Source organism: Orcinus orca, chromosome 2 (assembly GCF_937001465.1).
Source record: "Orcinus orca chromosome 2, mOrcOrc1.1, whole genome shotgun sequence".
In the NCBI taxonomy this organism is placed as follows: domain Eukaryota; kingdom Metazoa; phylum Chordata; class Mammalia; order Artiodactyla; family Delphinidae; genus Orcinus; species Orcinus orca.
In genome coordinates, this window is record NC_064560.1 from 71663126 (window position 1) to 71680041 (window position 16916).

At 41.1% G+C, this 16916-nt stretch overlaps 1 long non-coding RNA gene across 1 annotated transcript in view; it reads right to left on the reverse strand.

The window, feature by feature from the left end:
- LOC117202021 (uncharacterized) overlaps positions 1–16916 on the reverse strand; it is a 48130-nt gene that overhangs the window by 24349 nt on the left and 6865 nt on the right. The window contains exons 2-4 of the long non-coding RNA XR_004484198.2: positions 16621–16805; positions 14260–14359; positions 13526–13686 (exon numbers count right to left, since the gene is read on the reverse strand). This is a non-coding gene — a long non-coding RNA (uncharacterized LOC117202021). The remainder of the gene's footprint in view (positions 1–13525; positions 13687–14259; positions 14360–16620; positions 16806–16916) is intronic.

The following is a 16916-nucleotide window of genomic DNA, read 5'->3' on the forward strand; positions in this document are numbered from 1 at the left end:
GTATTACAATAGGACACTTCTGCCAATCTAGAACCATATTCTTGACCCACTGGTGCACTTCACTTTGATGGACTCACCCACCCTCCTGGCCGATGGCAAAGACTCAAAAGTTTGCATATAGCAATTTTGTGGCTGCTAAATATTCAAACAGACCTCGTGGTTTCTATCAAGGGAGATGGATTTTATGGTTTTGTGCTTATTAGCAAAACATACATCCTGAGATATTGTCATCAACGAACAGGCCAACCTTCCTCCCACAAGATAAGAGTGTTTCTAAGTGAGAAATCAACTCATGCATTTGTAAAACACTAAGCACTAAAAACCTTTCAAGCATTTTCATCTTAGACTTTTTTGTCATGAATCCAAGATTTGGGGGAAGAAAAACCCCAAAACTTTTTAGTTCTACTTTTAAGATATGAAAAGTTCCTTGAAGTACAAAAAAAGGGAAGAAAATAATCGGACGGAAGACAAACCTGGTTAATTTTAAGTTTAAAAAAAAGTCTGCAGTGTCGGAACACTACAGTACAAAAAAGCTCCCACATTAAGAAATTTCTTTAAAAGTTGAGTCTGACTTTTTTCTCAATGATGTGACTATAGAGAAGATGGAATGAGTAATCAGGTTGTAGCTCCTCAACTTTCTGGAGTCACAATCACTCACCAGCACGTGGCTCTGTGTGAACACTTGCTGTGAAGAGCCGGAAATCAATACAAAAGGAAACAGTAATAATAAAAAGAAAGATTTCCACCATCAGAATAGGGAAAGTTGTGTGAGCTGGAAGAAAGTACAGTACCAAAGCCCATGACAAGTCATGATAAATGGGTCGTTATAAAATTCATGTTTAGGCAGCACCAGGCCGGGGATAATGCCATTCGTCATGGCAACACTAGGCCGCTAATGAGCCCTCATTGCATATTCATGTCTGAGGCGTTTCTTCTCTCCCTCCCACCCTGAACTAGTGCCTGGAAATATCTCCACCTCAAGCTGAAGCTCAGGCCTTCTTCTTCTTCTTCCTTTTTTTTTTTTCTTATTTGTTATGTTGCAGCAATTACACTGTAAAAGTGCTGTCCAAGATTGATTGCTCTGATCTGTAGTTCAATTGTAAATTAGAATACACATCCCCCCAGGGACACATGGCCCCTATTTGTGATTAAGAAAAAAGCCCCATAATAGACTAATAGCTAAAGTTCTCTCTCTTTTACTTTCAGGCAATTAGCTTGATGAAATGGCCTCTTTTTGTGTACCCTGGAAGTGTAAACCGATATCATAATGAAGTATATGATGTTTATTCTATTATTTTCACCTTGCTGGGTATGCAGGAATGCATAAGTAATGGCTGCTTTGTCTGGTGCGTTTACTGATTCAGAAGTAAACTATTTCTTAAAGATGCAGTGTGTGCATTCTGAGGCTTGAGGTAAGCGACCCCTAACTGCAGGTTGACTTCCGTGGAAAGGACTCTCTACTAAAAAAGGAGAAAATTTTCCCAGGTAGTGGTGAGAGCAGGACACTGATATTGAAGAGCCATGTAGCTGCTGGGTAGCTCTGGGGTGGATGAGGTGATAATACTTGGGCAGCATTCAGACTCAGTGAAGACACCGGCACATTTTGGCAAAGTGTTCTGTGGCGACCTTATGTCCAGTGAGACTCCAAGTGACCATAATGTGTGTTTTATCTCCCCAGTTGGTTCTGGAACACCAATTCAGTCTCTACTCTTGGGTGGTTGAAGCTAACCCTACACAATGTATAAATTATATAGCCATCTTTAAGTGGATTGCAGCCCCTCCCCCCCAAAAAATTCTTGTCTTTTCAAGATCTAAAACTCTGATCTCATAAGTTGTCAAGAAAATATTCTTCAGCTTCCTACACAAGCCAGCTGATTAAGGTTTTGACCAGTGAGCCAATGAATGCAATCACTTGATATTGGTGCATTCCCAAAGCCATTTCTTCTCTCCATGTGCAATATTTTAATATTTGTTTTAGTTTCATTCATGAGAGTCTCAAGAGTAAAGGAAGAAATAAGTGTCCCAACTGGCAAGATAGAAATAGAAAAGAAGGAAAAAGAAAAGAAAACAAAAAAATCTAGCTTGGTCAAAAATTCCCTGCCACTCATGTGTAACCCGTTTGTATGACCCACCAGACACTTCCTGGGCTTGTGTAGTCTGAATAAATCCAACTCTCTCTTCTTTACTGTGAACCCTATTTGCTTTTCTCAAAAAATCACTTTTATTAGCAAAAGGATCTCACTAGTTTCTTAATGCTGAATTGAACATGCATGTTTAGATTTGCTATATTTTAAAATTAATGTTTGTGATAGTCTTTTGTTACATATAAAATATGTTTGCATTTCCTCCCAGTTCCTGGTTAAATAAAACCTTTTGGGAAAGTTTATCACTATACCCTATAAAGCAATACTAATGTTACGTAATTTCCAATAGTACCACAAAATGAGCTACTCAGAAATATTTCAGGAAAATTTACTTGATACTTTTCTTGCTAAAAATCAAAAGTTCTTACCAGTCCTTATTTGGGGGCTTTCTCCTTAACTTTTACAACATTAAACTGCTGTGTAAATTATAAACCTGCAACATAATAAATGTACATTTTCATTGCTCTTTGAAATGGTTGACTGTCTAGCTGCCACATTGCTGCTGTATTGGAGATATCCTAAACTTTCAAATGACATTAGGTCTGGGAAGGTATCCTCCACACTTACAGCACTTCCTTGCTGAAACTTGTCACATTTTTTTGAGTACATTTTTCGATAACATTGATGACTCACATTTACCATGCTTCATGGTTTTTGCAGTTCTTTCATATAAATTATATCATATAAATAACCCTATGAGATAAATGAGGCAAATAATTTTATTATCACCCCAAAATTAGAGGGCAGACAATTGAGGCTCAGAGAGGTTAAGTCACTTGCCTAAAGTCACAAGTCAGTAAATGCAAAACTGATCCTTGTCCCCGGGCCTTGAACTCCAAAATCTGAGCTCCTTCTGTCAGGCCATGCTGCCTCTTTACTAGCTGCAAAGTCACCATTAGCAGTAACTCTCCAGAATACAGCTCTTACCATAAACAGTCCTTTCAATCTTTATTTGTACCTGGGCAAGACTGACAAATGAGTATAAAGACACACACACACATACACACACACCGCTTTATAAACACCAACTAAGAAAGGGATAGAATTCACACTGCATTGTTACCTCCCTACCTAAATTTAAGATAAATAATCTATATTTGATTACAAACATATGCTTAGACTGGAGAGATATCAGCCACAAAATTGAAGCAATTATCTAGATAATTCAAATTTGAGGTATAGGGCAAGGACCACTCTTTTTAAGAGATATGTGTTTATATCCAAATTTTCCAGAGATTCGGTTGAGTCTTTTCACCAAACATCTCTCCAAGACCTTTGCACACACCCTCCGCCCCACTCTTACCGCTTGTCACACATTCCCATAGAACTAACTCAACCCTGACCATCAATCTAGAATCAGCTCAAAGATCACTTCTCTTTAGAAATAGTCCCTGACTTGTATCTCTACCCCTGTTCCAAATACCTCCTTGATTTGATCTCCACAAATGAGCCTCCTTCATCCCAGTAATGGCCTCTCCCATCCTGAAGCCAGTGAAGACAGGATTTGGATCCAGAATCCAGAAAATACAAACTCTTTCGGGGGTGTGCGGGACCTATCAGCTGCAGATCCCCAGCATACTAAAGTGTCATGCTCATGATTCAGAGCCCTGAGATTAGCAAAGCAGCTCTGGGCTGTTCTTTGCAAAGGAGTGGCCACCACTTTGATGAGAGATAGGCAGCTGACCCATGGTATGCCACTTGTAGAAGTGGCCTTGAAATGACAACTCTATCAAATAAAATATCCAAAGCAGAAGCCTATGGGAGTAGGCAAAAATCTAAGATAAAAATCACATCAGCCATGATTTCCTATGAAAAACTATTTCTGCCTGAATTGGAGAAAGAGAAGACACCAGAAATAAGCCTAAAACAAAGGATCCCAAAACAGTGTAAAAGTATGTCCAAATCCCAGTTTGTGACAGACAGTACCTAAAGTTATAAGAGAAATGAGGGGATATGTCATTATTTCATTTAGTCATTCATCCCTCCATTCAACAATTCATTCAATAAATACTTTTGAGTCTTGAGGAGATAATGGCAAAAATAAGCATCATCACTACCCTCATGGAACTCACAATTTAGTGGGGGAGACACATATATAATCACACCATTGAAGACAAGATTGCATACTATATAATACATATGGGGAGTATAAGTGAGGATAAAATGGGACTCATAGTGGGATCTTGATACAGACAAGTGCTTCAATATAGAAAGTCTTACAAGAGAAGCCTGAAGAATGAGGTTATAGATGAATGTTTAGAGAATGGGGGTAAAGCATTTCTGGAAGCAGAATTTGCAAAGGCCCAGGAGTAGAACACAGCTTAGCAAGTTAAAGGACCATTAAACAGGCCAGTGTGACTGGACCGCTAGGAACTGGAAGTAAAGTATAATGTGTTGAAACTGAGGACATAGGTAGGTTAGGTAGTTCATGTAGGGGCTTGTAGACCACAGCAAGAATTTTAGATGCTACCTTCAATCTAATGCAAAGCAACTGAGGGTTTCTAACCAGGAGGGGCCCCTGATCGTATCTGCAGTGAGCTTTCTGGTGACAATGTTGTCACAGTTTGAGTAAAGAACCTCAATTTGTTAAGAAAGAAACATACAATGGTTTTGTTTCTCTAGCACTGGCTACCAACCATGCCCTAGGGAATATTTTCCCCTTTACTGTTAGAAAACAGAGCCCTCTCCAAACTGTTTCCTGTGTGAGCCCAGCACCAGGCCCACCAGTGCTGATGGGGGGGATCTGGCATAGCAGGTATGATACCAGAGACTGACTTTTGAGTCAGTTCTAAGAAACAATGACTGTTCTTGTGAGACCAAGACATCTGCTCAAATGCTGCAGCAAAGCTAGATGATACATAAGCTCTGAATGAAATGGAGTAGCAGCTGGTCCAAAGATCCCACAAGTAGTCAGTTTCAATATCTTGGAATGCTGACTGGACTACATGACATGCTCCTGAGTCACTGTCCTGCACCCTTTGACCCGGTCAGGACCTACCCACTCTGAACCCCCTGTTAGAGCCCTCTGCTGTCAGTACTTCTTAATGGCCTGTCTCCTCCACACAGCAGTAAGATTCACAGCGCAGGAGAGGCATGCATCTTAGTGACCACTTAATCGCTAATGCCTGGTACATTGCCAGACACTTGTAGGTGCCTAGTAATGTTGGTTTGTTTCATTTGTACTATGGTCTGCAACACTGTGTTGTCATTGTGGATTTTTTATTTTCAATCTCCCTCTGTGAGTTCTTTGAGAGCAATGTCACCATCTCTGTATCTCCAGTTGGCACTTGATATAGGATTGATTAATTGTTTAGTTAAGTAATGTATGGACAAAGTAATTAATATAAAGGATATTCATGAATGCCAACGACTCCACCTTATCTTTAGGCAGCCACAGGATGTATAAAACCACATCATCTGAGAATCTTGCATACCATCAATATTCATTGGTGAAAGATGATCCCTTAACACTGATGGTTAATGCATTTCTACATATTAATACACAACTAAAAAGAGAATGTATGTAGAAACTGCTGAGCTCCAAATAAGGTCTATAACTGGGTTAACAGTACTGAATCAATTTCCTAATGTTGACAAGGTACTGTGGTTATGTAAGATGTTATCTTTGGGAAAACTGAGTGAAGGGAACAGGGGATGTCTCTGAATTCTTTGTACAACTTCTTGTGAGTTTAAAACAGTTTTTAAATAAAAGATTATAATGGCTTAAAAACAAATTTTAATTTTTTGCTCTTATACATCTTTATATATTTTATATTTGTACTTTTAATTTTCATATCTATTTTTAGAATAGCTGAGAAAAATGTAATGATTAAATGATGCTGTCATACACCACACCATCATGCAGGAAAGGTAATGCCCTAATTCTGGGCACTGTTCTTTTGATCCAGCCAGGCTGGCATTTAAAATATGCTGGGAGATGAACAAGATGCATTACTTTTGCCTGATTCAAGTATATCCACGAAATGGTATTTTCATAAACAAACTGCCGATGGCTATGATCTTCTCTCCTATTTTCCTTTTATCCTGTCAGGTCAATAACAAATATCTCTGTCTCTTCTGCAGAGCCCAGGTTTTGGAAGATAGAGAGCAATTACAGGCTACAGGGAACTATTAGTGAAAAACTCACAGGAAGCCAGAGAGCCTTTAAACTTCCTTCTACTTAGCACCGTCCTTTTAAAAAAAAGTCAATTTTAAAAAAAGATGTTTTAAACAAATGTGGTTAGTGTGTACGCTCCAATGGTGCTCCTGGAGTTTTTAAATTACACGTTCAAGTGTCCACTGGTGGTTACATGGATAACAATGTGTGTCATGACATCAAAAGTCTGAAGCATAGTAGGCAATTTTTCTACTATTGGATCTGAAAACCACCAAAAAGAAATGCATATGTATGTAGATTAAGGAGAAATTGCAGTTTATCTTAAACTGCTTAAACATGGAAGGTCAACAAGAACTTCCTCAGCATGAAAAGCTTCAATTTCCAATACTATTTGATTAATAAACTTCCTGGAGTCCATACGATGAAAATTATGAAAAATCCTGTAGCTATCATAAACATAAAGTTAAATTCAAAGATGAATGACATTCCCCCATATTCATCCTTTTTTTTCTGAAAACTGAAAACCTTGAATAGGTATATCTGAGAAGACTACCTGCTCAGAAGTCCCTGTGGTTTTGTGATAACCTGTTTAAATCAAGTTCAGCTCCAGGTATGGCACTGTGACATCATCTTAGCAATCCATAGTCTTTCTCAGAAAAGATGCAGAAGGACTGTGTATGATAACCAGGTGCAGAAAAAGACTGCCTCTCTGATGGCTAGAAAAGCTCATTAGACAAGGGCATCCATCTTTACTTCTTCAGGATAACAGCCACAAGCTGTAAAGACAGAGTTTCACTTAATAAAAGAAAGGGAGGGAAAATGCAAGAATGTTTTTAATATTTGGCTTATTAATTCATGAATCAAAGAAGAAGAAACTATAATTATCTCTGGTTCTGTCAGAACTGAGAGATTTCTTCCACACAATCTTTTGTATGGCAGGAACAAAGCTTTATTCCAAAGAAAATTCACTTTAAAATATCCCCAAAGAGATAAAATACCCGCAAGATTCTGCAGCTCTTTAATGCTTGCCATAGGCCAAATCGTGCAATTAGAATCAGTCACTTTAAGGGCTGAAGTCGTATAATGCTAATAGATCACTTTATAATATGAGCAGTTTTTAAAAGTCGTATTTAATTTTCCATTATTACTGTACTGAATGCTAGTTGTGTCCATACAGTCAGTTAGAGATTCTCAAGTCCAGAGAGAACAGGGACAGACAGACTGCCACTTGCCACGGCATTGCTCTATCCTGGCTTTAATTCTGAGATCTGAATTAGAACTCTAAAATAGACCATATTTCAACTTTCTTCCTAACTGTGTTTATTTTTACTTCCAAACCAAATGACAAGGGCTCCTTTGGTTTTGTAATTATTTTATTTCAAAAAGTACAGATTGAGACAAAATCCCCTATGATGTGTGGGTGTGTGCATGTGTGTGTGTGTGCACGTGTGTGTGTGTACACGTGTGTGTGGTTTTCTTTAAGAAAATGAAATGAACCATAAAATAAGCCCTTAACAGTAACTTAAGAAATAAAACAAAATCATTTACAACACATGGGATTGTTGCAGGATATGTCAAGATTAGATGGTTTAAGGGAGCTCTCCTGAATGTGGAAGCAATTATCATGAAATTCATGACTCATTAGCAAACATTCCATATTGTGTTTCTCATTTCTGGGTCAACGTTATAAGGAAATATAGACTTGAGATTTAGCTGTTTCACTGACTTCAGTGCTAGATTAGAGATAGTTGGACCATACGATAGTATAAAGCAAAGGCTCCATGGTTTTGAAGTTCTTCATTTCTCAGTTGCAGGCAATTTGGTCCTTAAGTATGAACAAAATAACCTCGAAAGCACATAGGTAAGAATGAAGTTGGTGATAGAAGCGCCGCCTGTAAATGTAAAGTTAAGAATTGCACACTGCACATACGTACTGGTGGATGTCAGAGGGGATTTCACAGACACACTGCTTGGTATGCAAAATGGCTGGTGAACTCAAGTACCCAATACTGTATATAATGGGAACCAGATGTCTAACAGAGAGAGAAAAATATTTTATAGCAATAAATGTGACATTGACTCTTAAAGGGTTTGCTGCTTTTAAACAACTTCCCAGTCTTCCTTTTCCTCATGTATTTTAAAGTAGATCATGGAAAGAAATTATTTTCACATTTTTAAAGGAAAAGTGTTTAACTTGCCATGAACTTCTAAAATGCATACATAAGGAGAAATGATCTGAAAAAGATAATTTTGGAATTTACGAAAGCCCTGTACTCAGCAATCCAAAAAAAAAATTATTAAGGCAAATAAAGCATAATTCCTCCTGCCCTTTAGCAACTTAAAATATACAAGATGTGATAAGATGCATACAGCTGTTACGGGGATGTGGCCAAAGCAGGTCCTGGGAAAGAGACACAGAGCGTTCTGAGAATTCAAAGGAGGGAGAGAAAATGCCTATGGCTGGCAGGTTCCATGAAGGAGGATCACGCTGACTCATCCTTCTCTGGGCCTCCCATAGCCTCCTCTGCATGCACCAGTGTTGCCCTGGTGAAGGCCTTCTGTTCTCTTGCTGGCCACTGCAGGGGTCTCCCAGCAGCTCTGCTCTCTCAGCCTCCCTCCACCCACTCCCAATACAACCCTGATTTTGCTGCTGGGGTAGTTGTTCTGAAGCATTGGTGCTGTCAAGGAAGCTGGTTAAATTACAAGTTCTCTAGTTAGGCCTGGGTCCACATCTTGCCTTGCCATTTACTGGTTGTGACTTGGGGAATTCACTTAACTAACCTCCTTCGACCTGCATTTTTCATCTGTAGGGTGAGGATAATCAAAGTCCAAGTCTCATGGTCTTGGTGTCAGGATTTAATGAGGTCTGCACAGAATGTGCTTTGCTAGATGCCACCATGAAGTCAGGGCACTGTTGGTTGAGACTCTTTTAGCTAGCTGTTCCCCTATCAGTCGTCAGATCCAGTTTTTAAAGGACAAAATCTAATGTCCTTCTTTTGGGGTGCCAGGGTGCTCAGGAGCTGGTGCTTGCCTGCTTCTCCAATTCTTTCTTTCAATCCCTTCCCTCAAACACCCAACTCTCCTACCATCCTTGTCTGCTTGTCATCATCCAAGGAGGCCTTCTGGGCTCCAGCCCCTGTACCCTTGCACATGCTATTCTGCCTGCCATGGACGCTTCACCTTCCACCTATCTACATGGTAAATCCTTGCTGACCCTGTAGGTCTCATCTCTAGCAGATCTCTCTGTGTCTTCCCTGATATCTTGTGAAAAAAATAAGTGCTCCCTTTACTAAGTCAATGGTCGCAAACTCACGGCCCACACAGATAGCATAGCTAAGTGAAGGAGGACAAGGTAATGCAGTAGGGAGTGGTGGGGACTGTGGCAAAAAGGAGAACCCATGCCCTGGCTAAAGGGTCAGCCACTCCTCACTGTGGCCATGATAAAATGAGCATACGGTATTGCCCAAACTTCCATTTCTTCAAGGTAAGAAAGAAATCTGCATTTTTACCTGACACCTCCAGTTGTTAATTGTTGACACCTAAAAAGAGTTTTAATGCTATAACTTTGAGCCAAACAAAACCCTCTGGGGACCAAACGGCTAGCTGTGTGCAGACCTTGGCTCTTGGGTCACCTGACTCAGGGATTTCCTTACAGGTGCACCCCTCCATTCTTGGTCCAATAATTGTTAGCACACCTACTTCTCCAATAAGGATAAGGAGAACGTTGAGTTTTCTTTGTCTTTCCAGTGCCCAACACAGTGGGTGGCTCAAAAAAAGCATCTCAGTGAATTTTACATTGATATTTCCTGAGCCTGAAAGCCAGGGTAGGGTCTGCAGGTAGGAGATCATTCCAGGCAGGTCAAAGAATCAAGGTGTCCCTATTCCAAATGTCCCTCTTTCTAAAGAGGAAAGATTTCATAGATATCATAAGCCTTGGTCAATATCTGACTTCTTCAGAAGTGTCTGGAACTCTTCCTACAAAGCTCCAAAGCCCACTCCACGGTTAGCAACACTGGAGTCAGTCCTGAAAATATAAACCTAGTCTATAAACATAGTCTATATATAAACTTAATCTGCACCTGGCATGTGAGTGAATAACTCAATGAATGAGTTAAATCTTCCTGACAGAGCCCCAACTCAAGTGTCAGATATAACACTGTCTTAATTTTGTTGGAAGGTGACCAGAGAGCAAATGCTGGATCAGAAAGAGACATGTTGTCTCTGAAACTGTGAACAAGAAGAAGAAAATGTTAAAGGTTGGGATGTGGACAACATAGAAGATTCAGTGAAAGCAACAATACATTTTTTTTTAACTTTTTGAATACCCACAATCTTTGATCTGATGAGGCACTTATTTCAAGGAATAATCATGCACAAATATTTGGCTACAAGTATGTTCATTGCAGCTTTGTTTATAATGTTGAAAACTATAGGGGCTATTACATGAGCAGTAATAGAGGACTTATGATTATTAATAACAATAGATGAAACCTACTGAACACTTATAAGGCAGACTGTGTACTGGGAATGTTGGATTCATTATATCACTTAACCATATTGTTCTATCCATCTTACAGATGAGGACTCTGAGACACAGAGTGCTTAAATAATTGGTCCAAATCACATAGCAAACAAGTGTCAGCACAGGCATTTGAACTCAGTACTCATTTAATGCCAGACCTTCCACTTCTCCCATAAATATTCGACATCCACTGTGGTCGTTGTGCAGTCACCAAAATTATAATCTGGGAGGATATAGGATGGTACAGACAAAACTTATGAAGTGAAAAAAGCAGGTTACCAAAAAATGTGTCATCTTTCTCGGGCATCGTTAGAGGAAAATATCAGAACCCTTCAGACACTGCTCCACCACTAAAGAACGCTTTGAACTGAGAAGAAATGCTATCCCACAAAAGTCACTGCAGGATTAGTGCCAGATACAAGGAGTATCTCTAGCATCCTGCCATCCATTCCTCTGCTTCTCACCCTGTGTCTCTTTTACCTGTCTCTTGCAAACCACCTTCTTCAGTAACCCCACTTCACTGTAACCCAGCTGAGGCCTGAGCTTCACCCTGGTCCACTTAGCTGGGGTCAGGGGCTAGAGTTCTATAACAGCTGATTCTACAAAACAGCAAATGGTTTACAGAAAAGTGCTGCCCATCTAAGTAGTAATTCTATTTTTTGTAACTAAAAACCATAAATATGGAGAAAAAAGATGGGAAAGACTCACAACAAGGTATTAGCAGTGTTAAAACATACAACATTTGTCTTCTTATGTTTGTTTCTCTATATGTTCTAAGTTTTCTACAGTGGATATAAATTATTTCTGTACTAAGGGGAGAAAAGAGGCCAAACCATATAGGTCTAGAGTGGGTGATATTTGGAGACCAGAAATAGAAAATAAAAGTGTCCTTAGTGCTGCTAAGGTATAGGAAACTCTTACCAAAGAAAGGTTAGCAGCTGAACAGCAGACCCCACCTGAAAGTCGCCAGATGTGGAGCAAGACCTCGCCTTGAGACTGTCAAAGCTGTATTGATGGAGATGCTAGGCATTGAGTGCACCAGTTCCAGCGCCCTGTGACACTGTGCTGGGCGAATTGCTCCTAGGATAAGGCAAGTCAGAGCAGAGAAGAAAGGCATGAGCTACACGGAATATAAGATATGGTTATAGAAGGCAAGAGACAGTGACCATAAGAGGAAACCAAAATGAAAATACGTGTTGCAAGCACTCAAGTGAGGAATGGGACAAGGAAAAGCAGGGATATTGCTTTGGTCTGAAAAGTGGCACTCGAGTTGCAGATAGGTGATGAAGGGGAGTGAGAGGTAAGATTTTCTATGCACAGAAAGATAAAGTGATGCCAAGAGAGATGAAGGAATGGAGAGATTTTTTTAGGTCCATAGAAGGTATAGTACATAGAAGAGTAAAGGAGCTGAAAGAAGGATGGTGGTGGAACCAAGGTAGGGCAGAAGAAGAAAAGACAAGTAACAGGAAAATGAGATATTGAGGACAAACATTTGGGCCTGAATAAAGCTAGCAAGGACACCCAGTCCAGAGTTAGGGAATGTTACCCACTGCCATCTTATTTGCCTCTGATTCTCCCCAAATCATAAGCTGCCGTGGGCCTTCCTAATCACACACTGCCTGTGGCCTCTCTGGAGGCATGTGTTCATCTTGTATATCACTTGGTACAAGTTTCCCTATCACCTTGCTCAGCTGAAGAATAGATATTTCATTACTTTTCACTACTTACTTCATCAATTTTTTATAACTCCAACTAGACAGGAAGTTCTTGGAGATTGGGGGGTTGGGAACAGTTGACATTGTTATCGGACATCAGCAGTTTTAAGATGTGTCCACAAGTTTTCTAACACTCTTCAAATCCAGAGGAGGGGGCTATTTGTTCTCCTCTGTATCTGAGCTGAGCTTAGTGACTGGTGGACCAATAATGTGTGTGCCTGGGCTAGGACAAAACAGATGCTTTAGCTTTTGCTTTGTTTTCTTGGGATGCTCATTTTTGGAGCCCTGAGTGGCCAGAAAAGGAGCACAAGAAAGATGCTGTAAGGAAGCTCAGGCCACATGGAATGACCAGGCGTTCCAGCTGATAGCCCCAGGTGAGGATGCAGCAAGGAAGGACCAGCATCAACCATCACACATGTGAGTGAGGAAGCCTCAGAGGTCGCTCTAGCCTCTGCCACCATCAAACCTCGTTCTCGTGAAAGGCTGCTTGAGAACCACCCAGCTGAGCCCAGCCACCACTCAGAACCATGATGGATCATAATAAAATGTTGGTTGTGTTTTTATGTAAGTGTCAGGCTGAATCTGTCACACAGAAATAAATAACTGGAGCAGGCCTGGTTGGTTCTCAACAAACATCACATTTACTTCAACAGCAGATAAGGGAAGGCAACAATGTCTTTTGATCTTTTTCTCCCTTTTTGTCTTACTCTCCATTATTTTCTGTTCCTTGGTCAAACTCTCCTTATATCCTCAATCTCTCTCTCTCTCTCTCTCTCTGCAAATCCAGAATTTTCCCTGTAGAAGAGAGAGAGAGAGAGAGCCAGGGCTCTCTTCATACCTATAAAAGGCCACTTTTATTTTCTCTCTCTTTTGGTGTAAAAGAGCTCAAATTCTTTATTAAAAACAAAACAAAACAAAACCTTTCCCATTTTCCTGTTCTTTACTGACTTTATTCCTCCTTCCCCAATGACCTTTGAGTCTTGTGTATTCTTTTTAGGTTGTAAAAATTAAGAACAAGATACTCTACCAGTGATGATCTTGGCTATAGCCTCACCCACATCTGGAAAGCACTGTTGTTTGGGCCACCTTCAGATCATCTTGCAGCTGCCCCACCCATCCGCTGCAGGAGTCCTGACTCACTTCCCCAGGCAGTACAGGGGGTCCGCAGGCAGCAGCTGCATCTGGAGCCTGAGTGGGAAGACAGCAAGCCGGGTGGTCAAAATGGCTGTGAGGATGCTGAGGGCAGCTTCAAAGGTCTCATAGGAGGGATGCTCAGACCCTGTAACCTGGAGACTGGCCCGGTTCACCTTGCACGAAGAGGGAGTGAGGCACTGAATGGTCACTAAGCAGCTGATAAAGCATGGAGGCTGAGGGATAGGCAAAAACTAGACCAGAAAATCCCCCCACCCCCTATGTGGAAGGGCGTGCATACCATCTGTGCTGCCCCTTGGGAGTAGCCTGCGCCCCTACCTTGAGAGATCACCTGTGACAAGCCTCGGTGGGCGCACATTGACAGAGTGATGCTCCTGCACAAATTCATGGAATTCTGGAGGAGCACAGAGCTGAGGAATGAAGAAGCAACCCCCAGGAACGCCAAACACGCTGCTAAAAGGACCACGTGCAGGGTTGGCCCAGCTCAGTAGCAGCAGGCAAAGTAATATCATCTCAGGTCAAGGAGAAAACCCACAGCCCAAAATAGCCACCTTCCCAGTTGCCACTGGGTCTAAAATTATACCATTGAAGATTTATTCCTTTGCACACCTCACTTTCCCTGGGGGCCAGTCCGGGTGAGGGCAGGGACCCATGCACCCATATGTCTTCACATTAAGGTGTAAAACGCCTGACAGCTCCATGGAGTTACCTGGAGGTGGGAAAGGAAAGGAGGTGTTGAAAGGAGAGGAACAAGGCAAAGGAAGTGTTGGTGAGGAATACCAAAAGGAAACTTCTCCTATTTCAGAGTTTTACCCAGAAGGAACCTAGCTGGCAGCTACATCATAAAACAAAGGCCTGAGCAATTTGCCAGTAAATCTGAACCATGCATGTAAACAATTCTAATCATTTATTCCTTGAAATGCCTTTATAATATATTATTATGCAGAGTTACACATGCTTCTACTTCAAATTGCCTAAAGCAGGGGTGGGGGTGGGGTGGGGGGAGGAGTAAATGAAAGAGCAATTAAAAAGTATAACAAGAGGGAACATGAGGAAATGGTATCTGCCTATCAGGCTAGAACACAAAAGGAAGCTACAGACAGGTAATCAGATCATCCTCAACCAAAGTCTCCACTTCTGGGGGAAGATATGTCCTCAGAAATTCAGGCAAGGTCTCTGTTTTTATACAGAGAAGTTTGGTTAACCTTACCCTAGAAGATTAAGCAGTAAACAAAATGAAAACAAATAATCACTATTGGAAATACACTTCCAGTCTACTGTTCCAAAAACTACCACCTCCATCCTATTCTATCTTTAAAGTCCTTAAGAAATAGACAAAAATGTCAGAATGGTAACCCACCCCCCTTTTCTTAAGCCACCTCTTGGGCAGAAAGCTAAGTACATGGATGCCAGGGATGAGCTTTAGGCAGAGGCAAGAATACACATAGGGAACAGAAGAAGGAAAAGAGTGAAAGGCAAGGAAAGAGAACAGAGTGCTGAGAAGGACGGGTTCCTGAAAGAATGAGCAACATGTTCACAACTGTTTGGCTGTTTCTAAAGGGCTGCCACTGAACTTTACCTCCAGTCCTCCAAACTCCATGAAGGAAGGAAGTTTTACTCCCATTTTTATGAATGAGAACACTTTGGATGAGAGAAATTCGCTGACTTGCCCAAGGTCATACAGCTGGGTATTTGGGGACATGCGCAGGTCTTGAAAGCTGAGTCTAACTAAGTAAATCCCCTGTTCCTTCTACTCTAAGAGTCTTTGGAGTTACCAAACCCAGGGAGTCAAGAAATGTTCCTCCTGGGTCTGTGAGTAACATACTGATGATTTCCGTAACTAAGATTTCCCTTCTTAAACTTGATTCATTCATTCACGCAGCAACGATTGCGTTTCAGCTAGCTCTGGGCATTGTTCTAGGAGCTGGAGTTCACCTTTCATGGGTGAAGGGTTCTCCTTGCATCTATGTCACACAGACGACTCCTTGATAGTCAATCTCAGCTGTCCCCTTTTCAGGGGGACAGTTGACCAGGCCACCTCAAGTGGCCCCTGGCATCCTTTCCTAGTGACTCTTGTCTAATTTTCCCATAATACATAAGACACCTGAAACAATGTAAGTCCTATCTTTTTTTTTTTTTTTTTTTTTTTTTTTTTTTTTTTGCGGTATGCGGGCCTCTCACTGTTGTGGCCTCTCCCGTTGCGGAGCACAGGCTCCGGATGCGCAGGCTCAGTGGTCATGGCTCACGGGCCCAGCCGCTCCGCGGCATGTGGGATCTTCCCAGACCGGGGCACGAACCCGTGTCCCCTGCATCGGCAGGCAGACTCTCAACCACTGCGCCACCAGGGAAGCCCTGTAAGTCCTATCTTTATCCACTATTTTACTGCTTGTCTTCTCTCTAGGAAACCAGGTCTTTCAGAGCAAGGACCTTCTCTTATTCAAAGCTGTCTCTCCAATGCTTTGAACAGTTCTTGCCCATAATAGATGCTCAATAAATGTCTCCAATAAACAACAGTGAAAATCACAGAGAGCTTTTTCCAGTGCCTACTATATGTCCAAAGCAGTATGAAACTCTTTCCATCAATCATCCCATTTAATCAAGATTACACGTGCCAAAATAGAAAATATAGGAAGAAGATAAGGTTTTAATAATGGCAGAGAGAGTGCTTGGAAGAATTAAAGCTCAGTTTGAAATGCCTGTACCCTGTACCACTTAATGCAAGAACAAGGGCCATCTTGTGACATTAAAAGGTAACAAATTTAAAATGAATAAAAGGAAATACTTTTTAAAACAGCATATAATCTACCTGTGGAATTCACTGCCGCAGGATATTATTGAGGCAAATAGTCTAGCAAGATTCAAGAAAGGATTAGACATTTATATGAATAGGAATAATATTGGCAGTTACACTAACTAGGTTAAAAAGTTACAAGGCATGTCCGTCCTGGGCTCCAGGGCATAACTGCTCACCAGCTGGAGTGAGGAAGGAATTTCCCCCCGTGATAGAACATTGCATAATTGGCCAGATGCACAATGGCTGGTATTTTTGCAGTCTTCTGTAACAGAGGTAGAGACCGCTGCCCAGGGGAAGTTTCTGGAGAAGTCAGATCGATGACCTCTTAACATGGTTATTTCTGTCTTCGTTTTGTACAATCCTAAATAGAAGGTAGAGAGGACACATAAATTTGGGGGGATTTGTACCTGAAAATTATTCAACAGCAGAAGGGGTAAAAATAATTTTCTTCTTCCTGATGATGAAAATATTT